The sequence below is a fragment of the Amblyomma mixtum genome, chromosome 5 (assembly GCF_055824585.1).
Source record: "Amblyomma mixtum isolate Tamu chromosome 5, ASM5582458v1, whole genome shotgun sequence".
Taxonomy (NCBI): domain Eukaryota; kingdom Metazoa; phylum Arthropoda; class Arachnida; order Ixodida; family Ixodidae; genus Amblyomma; species Amblyomma mixtum.
This window is the reverse complement of record NC_143016.1, coordinates 198225801-198237813: the sequence shown is the minus strand read 5'-3', so window position 1 is coordinate 198237813 and position 12013 is coordinate 198225801. Positions and strand designations below refer to the sequence as shown.

Below are 12013 nucleotides of genomic sequence, written 5' to 3'. Positions count from 1 at the left end.
TCGGTAGTAACAAAAAGACGCTTCCCAGACAACACAAGTACATCCTCAGGACGTCCTGAGGATTAATTTTTGAGGACATTATGTTGTCCTGAGGACGTCCTCTTCTAATCCTCAAAAGGTCCTCATTTAGTCATGTTGTCCGGCCTCAGTATGTCCTCAGGACATCCTCAATTTCCTCTGGAGGACTTTCTCAGTCTGTTTTCAGGACATTAGATGATGATGTAGCCCAGGGAATGTGGGTCACTGTTTTCTTAATTATTGTGGGCCGTGTGCAGAGGGGTTGTGAAGGAGCTTTCTTCATGCTTCTTTTGTCTTGGATTTTAGTAAACAAATTTTGCAAAAGTTTCGCATACTCAACAAGTGACTGGTTCGTTCACCATATTTCTTGGGAGTTACAGGTTATTCTCCATGCAATATTTTCCTACAGCAATGACTATATAACTCTCTCAGGAGTCGAACTCTGTCGCCTTAGTGGAATAGCCAATCCAACAAATTGCCCAAAATTTTGCACACTCCAATCCCATCAGAAGCATGCAGTACATGTGACCAGGTTTGCAAACCAAAATAACTTAAGATATCTCCTGAAGGCACATAATATTTTCAGTCACAATGGTTTCCTTCATTACATCTCTATTGTACACAAGTATCTTTTAATAAACCTGAGGTTTTTACGAAATGAAAGCCGAGTGCGAGAGATAAAGCTAGTTTCATCTCAGTTCAACGCCACAATATTGTCCTGCGCTAGGACGTTTGTAGGACATTTGAGAAATTTTCGTCCTCGAGTCGTTCCGCGAAGTACAGACTGAGGACGTCCTCATGAGGACGTTTTGCCGTGATGCACTCAAAAAGTACTCAGAATGTCCTGTTCGGGATGAGGACGTTTTGACCATTTGAGGACGTCCTCAGGATGTTTGGTGTTGTCTGGGTAGAGTGGTACATTATTGTATCACGGATGTCTCCAGCGTATTTGTGTTGCGAGCCAAGTATAAGCGTGACGAAAATAAATTCCAACAGCGGAGCGCCTAGGCACTGCGCTGTTCGCATTTGTTTCTGTCGCGGCAGTACGCTCTCAGATAGTGGACAGTGAATTTTTTTTTTCGCTGCGCAAACTTGAAAAATGAACTGCTAGTGGATCAGGCCCACTACGTGAAGCAGATTCCCAGACAACACACCTACATCCTAAGGACGTCCTTGGGAAGTCCGCGGCAGGACTTTACGCACATCCCGCGGATGTCCCGAAAAAATCCTGAGAACATCCGAAGTGAAACGCCGTAAGAAGTCCTTCGGATGTCTGCCGAGTACATTTTTGGGACCTTCGCAGGACTGCAATAGGACGTTACTTTTTTATTTTTTCCTTGGCCAGGACCCAATATAACCTCGTGTCCTTTTCAAAAGTGTCGCTACTGGTCACGCATGACTGACCAAAATACCAGAAGCAGAAGCAGTGCCTCGTAGCCGCAACAGAACCAGCTTCCGCTTCTGGCATTTCGGCCAATTGCATATGGCCGAGAGCGATGCTATAGTAAAAACGACACAAAGTTAGAAAACAGGCCTGGATTATGCTGCACAGTGATTTAAAACACAAAGCTTTGGCTAAAATAGTTTTATTCAAATATATGGGGCATGCTGATGATCAGGCCGAATGCTGATTCACAGCTGAATTTTATTTTTAATAACAGCACATGAAACAGAACAACTCACATAAAGGAAGCACTAACACAGCTTTAACAGCTCCTCTCAGGCATTTCTCGTTATTAAGAGCAAGGTCATGGATGGTGTGCACATAGACCTTCCTTCGCAATGTGTGTAATAGGCTTCATTAATTTTGGTTAGCTTGTCTGGTTAGTGTGAGCCAACATTATCACGTTTTCAAACTTGAAGCAGTAGGATTCCAATACCATAAGTAGCCAAGCCAACCCCAGATGCAGAGTTGCAAAATAGAGAGATTCAAAATAACTATACGGTTAAAACAGCAGGTATAACATATAAGTCATGTAAGGTCTAAACAGGCTTCGGGATGATAATCTTGGTCAGAACAAAAAATATTAATTGCACTGCAAAGGGCATGACATTAAAACAAACAGTAGCGGCATACTGTAAGGCATGAATATTATATCTCTTAAATAATGAATGCAACAAAACACAAATATGCCACTCAGTGCCTCATTGGTCATATGGTGCTCGGCTGCTGACCCAAAAGACGCGGGTTCGACCCCAGCCATGGCAGTCCCATTTCGAAGGAGGCGAGAAGTTGAGAGGCCAGTGTACTGTGCGATGTCAGTGCATGCTAGAGGACCCCAGGTAGTCGAAATTATCTGGAGCCCTCCACTATGGCATCCCTTATAGCCTGGGTCACTTTGGGATGTAAAACGCCAGAAAACCAAACTAAAAACACAAATGCAACTTTTTTTTACTGAAACAACAATACAAGCATACGCAGCAGAGGTGAAAAAAATCTCGATCACACTGCACGTAGCATAGCTAAAATGAGGCAAATTATGCGACTGCAATAAGGTATAGGAACTATTGTCTTATTTAGAATAATCAATGTTCTTAAAACACAAATGACCCTTTCTTGCTATAACAGTAATACAACCCAACTACACAGATTAGAGATTAAAATAATAACATAAGCACTATCTGTCAGGATCAAATTTCAGCAAGCATGCAACTAGAGATAAAAGCAGGTATATAGCTGTGCATAAGTAGTAGGTGGCCTTCAAGGCAATTAGCATGGTCAGAAGATAAACATTTCAGTTAAGCTGCACGTGGAATGACTAAAATAAGAAAGGTTGTCTGACTGCTACTATGCTTGTCTCACTCAAAACAATAAAGATTATTAAATCACAAATGAGCCTTTTTTTGCTATAACAGCAATACATGCACACAGATCAGAGGTTGAAATATTGACACAAGCACAACCATTCAGAATCACATTTCAGCAAGCACAGGACTAGAAATAAAAAGCACGTATAAGTGTGCATAAGGAGTAGATGGGCTTCAAAGCAGCTAGCACGGCCAGAAGAAAAAAATCTAAAACACGCTGCATATAGTATGATATTAACATTAACAAGTTATAAGCCTACTACAAGCCACAGGAACTATGGTCGTCTCTTACATAGACCATAAGTCATTAAAATCCACATATCATCTTTTTTTTCCTGGAACAGCAATACAAACGCACTACGGGGGTGAAAAATAACTCTAGTAGTAGCAGTCGGGAACAAATTTACACAAGCATAGTGGGACTAGAGACCAAAACAGCAAGTATAGCTCGATACAAGCAAATTTCAGATGGGCAACAAAATGCCCAGCTTGATCAGAGAAAAAGAAATTGTTCATGCACAAAGCATTGCATTTCTAGACACTTAAGTATACTACAACTGCTAGGTATCAATAAAGTGACACGTTTTCAAGATATTGCTTGTCTTTTCATTCTAGGCAGTCTTCTTTTCGGTTCTGCTATAGTGTCATCGAAAAGAAGAGTCATGTATACATGTAAAGCAGAAATCCTGCCACCTGGGCCAATGCTGAAATAGGCTGCCTTGCTGGAAGAAAGACAAAAAAAAAGCCAATACATATAGACACTTCTTTCAGTTCACCTTTTTTTTCAATCACTGACTGCATTTGAAAAAAAAACAAACTTGCAGCACAATATACAAATTGCAGCACCTTCACATGGTGTTGGCACCAAATGGTACTTGCCGCGAGGAATTAATCCTTGCACAAGTAAATGTACATACTTCCAGGAGTAAAACCACCACAAACAGACAGCCAAGTAAAGAGAGGTGCGTGAGGACTTAGCAGGCTAAGAATACCCAAGTTAACTTAAAGATACATTTCATGATTCTACCTAACTACACAGGCTGATATGCAGAAGTTTTCACGGTATCTATTGAAATAATCTACTGAATTCTGTGCTCTCAAAATCAATCATCTCTCAGCACAGTGTCACAGGAAAAATATCAACAGTTTCGAATGAAAAATCCTCAACCCAAGATGTTAATATCAACAAAAAAATGTAGCACACTAGCAACACACTCACCGTTTAGTTTTGCTCAGGAGCCAGTTTTCTTGCGCATTACCCGTTCAGTTGCATGCCGAAACCATGACATGGCTGCCTTTTTGATTTCTTTCAGCGTAGTTTGCTGTGCCCGAGTTGAGGTCTGCTGGTCAGTTAGGCAACCTATATACAGATGAGAGGGTATATGTTATGTATTTTTTATAGAAAGATATATCTCACCTCTAAAAATTTTTGTAGCCAAACTTTACTGCATTTCCTTAATTTTGAATCAGCAGGCAAAGGGCATGGGCTTGAGTAACAAAGGATGGCATATTTCTACACATCTTATAACCAATTCCATTGCTGGACCATGCCTTCTGCGCAGGCAGTATGAAAACAGTCCCAAATGCACACTATGAAAGCTGTAATTCTAGCTTGTTCTAAACTGTGGTAACATTCATGGTACTGCAGCCATGAGCCAATGAACCAGATGACAACAAAAATCCATGTGGCTAGTTGTGAAGTGTGTAATGTGCAGATCTGAAAATAAACAATGAAAATTTGTCATTTTTTTTTCAAAGCAAATATCACTGGTCTTGACGCAATCCTACCAAGACCTACAAATTCAATTATAAACACTTAATGTAGATATTGATTCTGTGATCTGATTTATATTCGAAGTCTTAAAGGGATACAGACACAGTGTTCTGGGGTGTTCATTTTTCTGCTTTTAATGAGACGTAAAAGCCAATTATTCATGGAAATAAGCTTAAATATCTAGTCCACAGTGTGAACAGTTAAACTGTCTTATATGAGTACTTTTGGTCTCTGTCAGGTCAATGCCAGTGCTGGAGTCCATTATGGCATCATGTGATGGCATGTTTAGGACTTACCCAATGTTTTGCTAGTGACTCTGCCAACCAGTCCATATATAGATGATAGATGTCAGCATTGGCTAACAGCTCCTCTGTCAATGATTTTCGGCATGTGGAATCAGTGAAATCAGAGAATTTGGAATAGTAAAACCCTTTGTGCCCAGGACAAAGATAGGATCACTTATTGAGTTTAAAATTTTATACCTGTGCTCCTTTAAGATTTGAAATAGCTTCCTCCAAATAATACTTACTGCACATGATTTTGCATATATTCAGCTCACAGAGCCTGTTCTTCCCTTGGCACCACACCAGCTGTAGCTAGAAGCCAGTTCAGATGTTAGAATACTTCGCAGAATGCGAGATGTCTTTTCTCTTGCAGTGTCTCCATCTTGCACAGTCATGTGATTTCTCTAGATCAAAACAGAATTAGGTTCGAAATCAGACCAAGAAAATAAAATCAGGATTTCTCAAGTTAACAGTGGGGAACTCTATTGCTATAGTCAGTTTTTATCATATTGAAGGCAGCTGGCATGCTGTTGTGAGGTATCCCTAGGTGGTACAATTAAACATGCATATGCCCTTCATTATGAGCCATCCATGTGACACAGGGGCAGATTTGGCCCTCGCCAGCAAAAAATTCATACGTAAAAACATGCATGACCTCACTTTTTGGATGCAAAAGGCCCAAACAATACACACAGTTCAAATGAAATTGCAATAGTTCTCTTCAATACTATATATATCTAGGTAACAAACCAATAAAAGAAAACTGTGCGCATGCAACAGTTATGAACAGAATACAAAATTAAAACAGCCCCGCCCCGGCTCAGTGGTTGCGGCACTCGGCTGCTGACCCGAAAGACGTGGGTTCGATCCCGGCCGCGGCGGTCGAATTTCGTTGGAGGTGAAATTCTAGAGGCTCGTGTACTGTGCGATGTCAGTGCCCATTAAAGAACCCCAGGTGGTCGAAATTTCCGGAGCCCTTCACTACGGTGTCCCTCTGAGCCTGAGTTGATTTGGGACGTTAGACCCAAACAAACCAATAAACCAAATCAAAATTAGAACAGGAACTTTAGGCGCATATTCAATCGAATGTTGAAGGCACGGAACATGCGACGAGCTAGGATCTAGTTGCTCTTGCGACTTTGCAGCAGCACACGGATCAGATTAAGAAGGGTCGTATGCAATACCATCGCCAGCAGCCGACGCTATTAGCTCAATATCACGACGTGCCTCTCGGCGTGCACGCCTGTAAGCATTACTCCTCGGCACCGTAGCCATTATGCTGTCACCAGATTAATATACTGGCCCCCAGTAAGCTTCTGCTCATGTTGAGCCAGCATCAGTCACTGAACTTTAATACCGCCGCTAAAATTACTTCAAAAGCTAGAAATCACGCCACACGGCTCACACACCAGGCGAGGACTACCGACTGCCACTTACTTTCACTTGCCGCATGTGCCATCCGTGTTTCCCGCTGCTGGAACCTTGCTGAATACGTAAAAAAATTTACACTCGTTACGCAACCAACATGCAGTAAGAACGTCAATAATTACCTGAAATTTTGGTCCAAAAAACGGAAAACTGGCTAATACACGCCTCAAACCACCAAGCTAAGCAAAATAACTTGCATTGTTTTTTTGTTTCAGTAGTGCGATGACGATGGTGGTGCCATTGAGCTAATGAGCAAAGAGCCTTTTTAAGCAACATGTACCTAAGACAAAAATAAAACTGTGATCCTAAATAAACCAAAAAATAACTGCAAAAAAGGATGCGTGTTATTAAGTTTCATGATCACTGCTCTAAGAGCACGAACAAGTGACCAGTTGTTTTTGCTGTGGTGTCACTGTCATCGTCAGTGGCTGTTATGGTCGGAAGGCGGGAATACAATTGGCGTCAAGGTGGTTATGTTGTGATCTTGGAGGAGAAGAGTGCAAGCTTACCCTCGATAGCTATAACAAAAGGGTATTAGACTATTTGAGCCAGGTTCACAGTTAGAGTAATTAGGTCGCCCTTCCCTAATTTCGAAGTTTTAAAGTTTAGGGTTCCTGTATTCAGCTAATGGCCCTCTGCTTTTAACGGTTTTTTGGCTCTTTCAAAAAATAAGTACTGGGTTGTGTATTACTTTGTGACATCATGCGCTTATACATCGCATCGATTATTGTTTACTTGTTCTAAACAGCTGTATCAAGCCCGCTAGCCAAAGACGTCGGAAAAGGACAGTGGAGCGTGCCACTCGAGCGCTCATGAGAATTGTATGGCCATCTGCACGATTCAGACCCTCTGAATATAAACACTTCCTTATAACAACCGATCTGCGACTGTTTTCAGGATGATCCCACCGCGGCTTTCATACGGACGTCATGTCCGTGTAAGGTTCGAGCCGTGACTGTTCCCGGGATAATCCCAGTGCGGACTTCATACGGATGTCCCAGGGACGTCCTGTTAGGGATGTGGGACGTGCGTACATTTTTGGGACGTCCTACGGATCTTTGGTGTTGTCTGGGTTGTTGACGAAAAAGCCGGTACCGTAACGGCGAAATGTGTATCGCAAGTAAATGACGAGGTCATTTAAGACGTGGAATTCGAGGTAAATACCATTTTTTTTTTGGCGCAGCCATCTTCGCAAGATGCTTAATTTCGTTGGGTGGCTGAGCAGTTAGATGCATGCAGGTTTGTTGGCCAAATAATAAGGAATTTGTTACGTGTTTCGCTGAAAAATAATGGAAATAATTTTTATTTTAACTTAAAATAAAGTGGCCTTAAGGCGACACGCGAGGCTGAGGAGAAAAACGAAAACACTCACGAAATGCGCCTACCAGCTTCTTGCTATATACGGCAAAGAGAAAAAATGCTCTAGTTTGGTCAATCGCTACAACGGAGATAAGCGGTTGGTATATTTATTTTAATGCCGATTACAGCGCACGCGCATCCCCAATTTATTTGCAGAGCCATCGCTCATATGCAAACGCTCATTCATGTGCAAGCAAACATTTTGATTATTTTTGTTTTTAGAAATTTTTTACATGTAAAGCAACTTCGAAAATTGAGCCAGGCGTCACAAGTCGGAACATTGAGGCGATCACTGACCTTGCCTCACACGCGTCTGCATAATGCCGCTAGCTGTTGTCAGTCTCCAAAATAAAAAATGGCAAAAGAAATGAGTTTCGTTAGCGCGAACTTTACTAAACACTGCATGCTTAGTGAATTACAACAAAAACTGCTCAGAAATAATATTACGCGTGCAACATGCCAAACGTGTTTAGCAACAGGCAAAAGCTTACTTCACCCTGCCCATAGCAGTTATCGAGGCCTGCCGTTTCTCGTTCTCATCCATTTCATACACCGGACAAAAACACTTTTTAATAGGAAAAAGTGTATGAACGCATTTTTTTTTTCATATACTGGAAGATTTCACTATAGCAATCTCCCATCGATAGGCTTGCATTTTTTTTTCGTTTTAACGTTTTTCCTATCGTCAACTGCTCGATACGAGCGATGAAAAATATTTAAGATTTTGCTGCATATAGAAAGGGTGGACCATTACCTTCAATATTTCCGTTACTGTACGTTACAATTTTCCAATATTAAATTTTTTCCCCCAAGAATGTAGGACATCTCCAGGAAATCTGTAGAATTCCACGGGCAGTCCTTGGCCGTCGATGTTCAGAGAACTATTGTGACAGCCCCAGACACAACAAGTTTCTCCACTCTTAGAACGTCGCGGAATTCACAGCGAGCGGCAACAACACTTTTGTGCGCCCGCGAGCAGGACGGCGCGTGCTCACAATGAAAGAGAGAGTGACAGCTGCGCGAGCAGCACGCGCATACCAGTCGACAGGCTGCTGGCTCAATGCGCTCCGCCCGCGACGTGCCCGGACGGAAACGCCAAAATGACCGGCAGGGGAGAAGTGGCGCTGGTGCAGTGGCAGCAAACTTCAGGTGCGCTTCCCTATTCCTCCGGCGAGTCTGCCTCCGCGCACCGCCGCCGCGAATCAGCGCGTCATCTGGACCTGGTCAGCGCGCCTCTCAATGTGCTGACGCATGAACACGTAGGTGGTGGTGGAAACGTTTATTGCCAATGATGTAAATCGTAGGGGGCGCCTCGTTTGCCGCAAAAGTTTGCATGATTACGAGCATTGGTCTGGGTATCGGGCATGCAGCAGTATTGGGTATTGAGCAGTCCGGGTTTGTAGTTGTCGCCAATGTGCAGCCTTCGCTATGGTGAGGGACGGAGCGGGGGGTGCGTATTCCCTTTTTTTGTCTCGGTAATACGAGAGAATATCACGGAAGGAAGCCCTTCATGTACAGCTTGCTGGCACGACGCTTATATTTGAATGGCACTGTGAAACACTTCGTATTTGAGAGCGTAATCATTTTTAAGTGGACAGCTGTCAAATGTGCTCATGAGGTTGTAAAAAAAAAATCCTTCTTTGCTAGAATGAGTTTAGAGGCACATGCATGAGATCCCTGAGCAAGGTTACTGATGTTGTATTGTTTGCATGCTATGCTCGCATAAAAGTGTCCCACATACCGGCCACACTTTAATCACGCTCTCTGTTGGATAGCACAAACCTCTCAGTTTTATGCTGAATGAGTGTGCACGTGTCTGCTTTCGGCTGAGTCGTGAACAATGCTGCCATTCATGGTCACACCCCACCTTCAACCTTCTCTTTAAATGCAGCTCTTGTTGCTGAATGTTGCAATCTGCTTCCATTGCACATGTTTGGGAAGCTGGCTGTGTCAACAGTGTCTTCTGCTGCAGCAGTGAGGATAAGAAAAATTCATGATGAAGTTTAGCGCCAAAAACGAGGACAAAGAAGGAGTGAAGACACAACACGAGCGCTTTTTCGCAACTAAAACTTTAAAAATCCTCCAGTGTTTTGTTGTTGGTCTCACGTACTGTATTTACCTTAATAGCATTGTTTTCCTGCGGCTGGCCATGCAAGGAATGCTTTCTCGCATACAGCAGTGAGGGTAGGCAAGTATAGTAAAAAGTTTGAGTTCTTGACCCTGAACGCAAAATGTAGTATCATAACGTGTTGTAATGGTGACCGTGCCAGCAATGACTTTTGATTCACAACTCCAAGAGCTACTCACACAGGTGACAAACATAGAGGGCCAAAGTGCGTATAGTAGACGTCAGAGGAGGATTTATGGGGGGGGGGGGGTGTCACCCCCCTCTAAAAGAGTGAAATTTTACACAGGATAACCATTCTAAACACATTTTTCTCCATGAAAAAAGTCTAAGAAATACAAGTTTAAAATGTGACTGCCCCCCTCCATAAACCCACCCTTTGTAGCATGCATTTACGGGTACAATGCCGCTACAGACACCGTAAAACTGTCTTCTGCATAGGTAAGGTGTTGCTCGGCTACACGTGTCATCAGGAAAGAACGGAACCGCAATAACCCCGCGCAATCGCAGCTCTCCTTGTGCTTCACTAGCATACGCAGCATTCTTCCTAAGCGCTTCGAGCTTTGTTCATATCTTGACAGCTGTGAATGCGACATTTCAATACTAACCAAAATGTGGCTCCATAAAGATATTAGGAACGATGAAGTCTTGCCTGATATGAGCAGTTTCACTATCTACCGAAACAATAAGAGCGACAGAAGGGGAGGAGGGGTGCTGATTGCTGCTAAAAAGCATATAACTTCTTTTCCTGTTGATATTCCTAGTAAATTAGAAATTTTGTGGGTTTGCATCACATCGCCATCTTCCAAACATCTTGGAGTTTGTTACAGACCACCAGATAGTCCGCAATCATTCGTCTCCGATCTGCATGATAACCTAGCTGAAGCAAAAGCTAAATTTCCAAAAGCAAGTATTTGTCTGCATGGTGACTTCACCTTTTTGAAATTGACTAGCCGAGCTTAAGTTCGAGAACACGTGATGGCACTAATTTTGTTCAACTAACTCTTGATTTCTCTTTGGTCCAACTAGTCGAAAGACCTACCCGAGGAAACAATAAGCTTGACCTCGTCTTCTCGTCAGTCCCAGACAATAAGAGCCCCATCTCTAATTCTGATGGCTTTTGTGATCACGCACTGCTGAATTTCACGATTTCCACGCCTTCCCGCGCACGTGCACAAACACATAAACGTATTTTTGATTATAACCGCACTGACTACAATGCCATTAATCTCGCGTTACACTCTTTTTGTGACACATATCGTCCGACCTTTTCTCAGCGTTCGGCCAGCGATAACGGGGTTTTGTTCAAAAATAGTTTACTGGAATTAGTACACAGTCATATACCACTGCGCACCCTCTGCACAAACGCGTCTAAACCATGGTTAAACAGGATGTTACATGCATTAAAGAACAAGAAAAAGCAACTTTTTAAAGCTGCCAAATGCCTTGGCACACCGGCTTCATGGCGGAAACACAAAACCGCTGAAAAAGCATGTTGTAGTGCCGTACGCAAAGCAAAGCTTAAATATTATCCCCATGACCTTCAATCCCTTATGACACACAACCCTCAAAAATTTTGGAAAGCGATATCACCTATTGCCACTACGGTTCTTGCTTCATTGTTGGATGACACAGGTGCTCCAGTAATAGAAGAAGAATGCCCACTTATATTCAGTAGTTATTTTTCTTCAGTGTTCACACAGGAAGATCATTCCACTACTCCACCATTAGTAGATGCTGATTACCGATACATAAGTCCTGTAGAAATAAGTGTCACCAGTATTGCAGCATTAATAAACAATCTCAAGATTTCAACTTCTGCTGGCATTGATGATATTAATGCAAAAATTCTCAAAAACACAGTGATCCATTCAAGCAATATTCACATTCATATCTTTGGTGAGTCGCTATCAACTGGTGAAATTCCAAGGGATTCGAAAATTGGCAAAATTATCCCCATCTTCAAATCAGGTGATAAAACGAATGCACAGAATTATCGCCCCATAAATTTGACATCTGTCCCACGTAAGATCCTCGAACACACCATCGTATCAGCAGTGGCGCAGCATCTAGAGAGTAATAATTTCTTTTTTTGCTAACCAGCACGGGTTCAGGAAAGGCTTCTCTTGTGAGACTCAACCACTGGAATTTACTAACGAGCTGCTACACAATATGGACGAGAACTTCCAAACAGACTGCATATTCTTAGATTTTTCA

At 42.5% G+C, this 12013-nt stretch overlaps 1 long non-coding RNA gene across 2 annotated transcripts; it reads right to left on the bottom strand.

Annotated features, from left to right (window-relative positions):
- Positions 1 to 1632: 1632 nt before the first annotated feature.
- On the bottom strand, positions 1633 to 6573 carry LOC149345388 (uncharacterized). 2 transcript variants are annotated; one of them, XR_016283289.1, is made up of 5 exons: positions 6435 to 6573; positions 6322 to 6369; positions 5130 to 5288; positions 4046 to 4543; positions 1633 to 3548 (listed from the first exon to the last, which is right to left on the bottom strand). It is a non-coding gene; the product is annotated as an uncharacterized LOC149345388 (long non-coding RNA). The 2 variants fall into 2 exon arrangements; XR_016283290.1 differs by having other exon boundaries at positions 4046 to 4186; positions 6435 to 6565.
- Positions 6574 to 12013: the final 5440 nt, after the last annotated feature.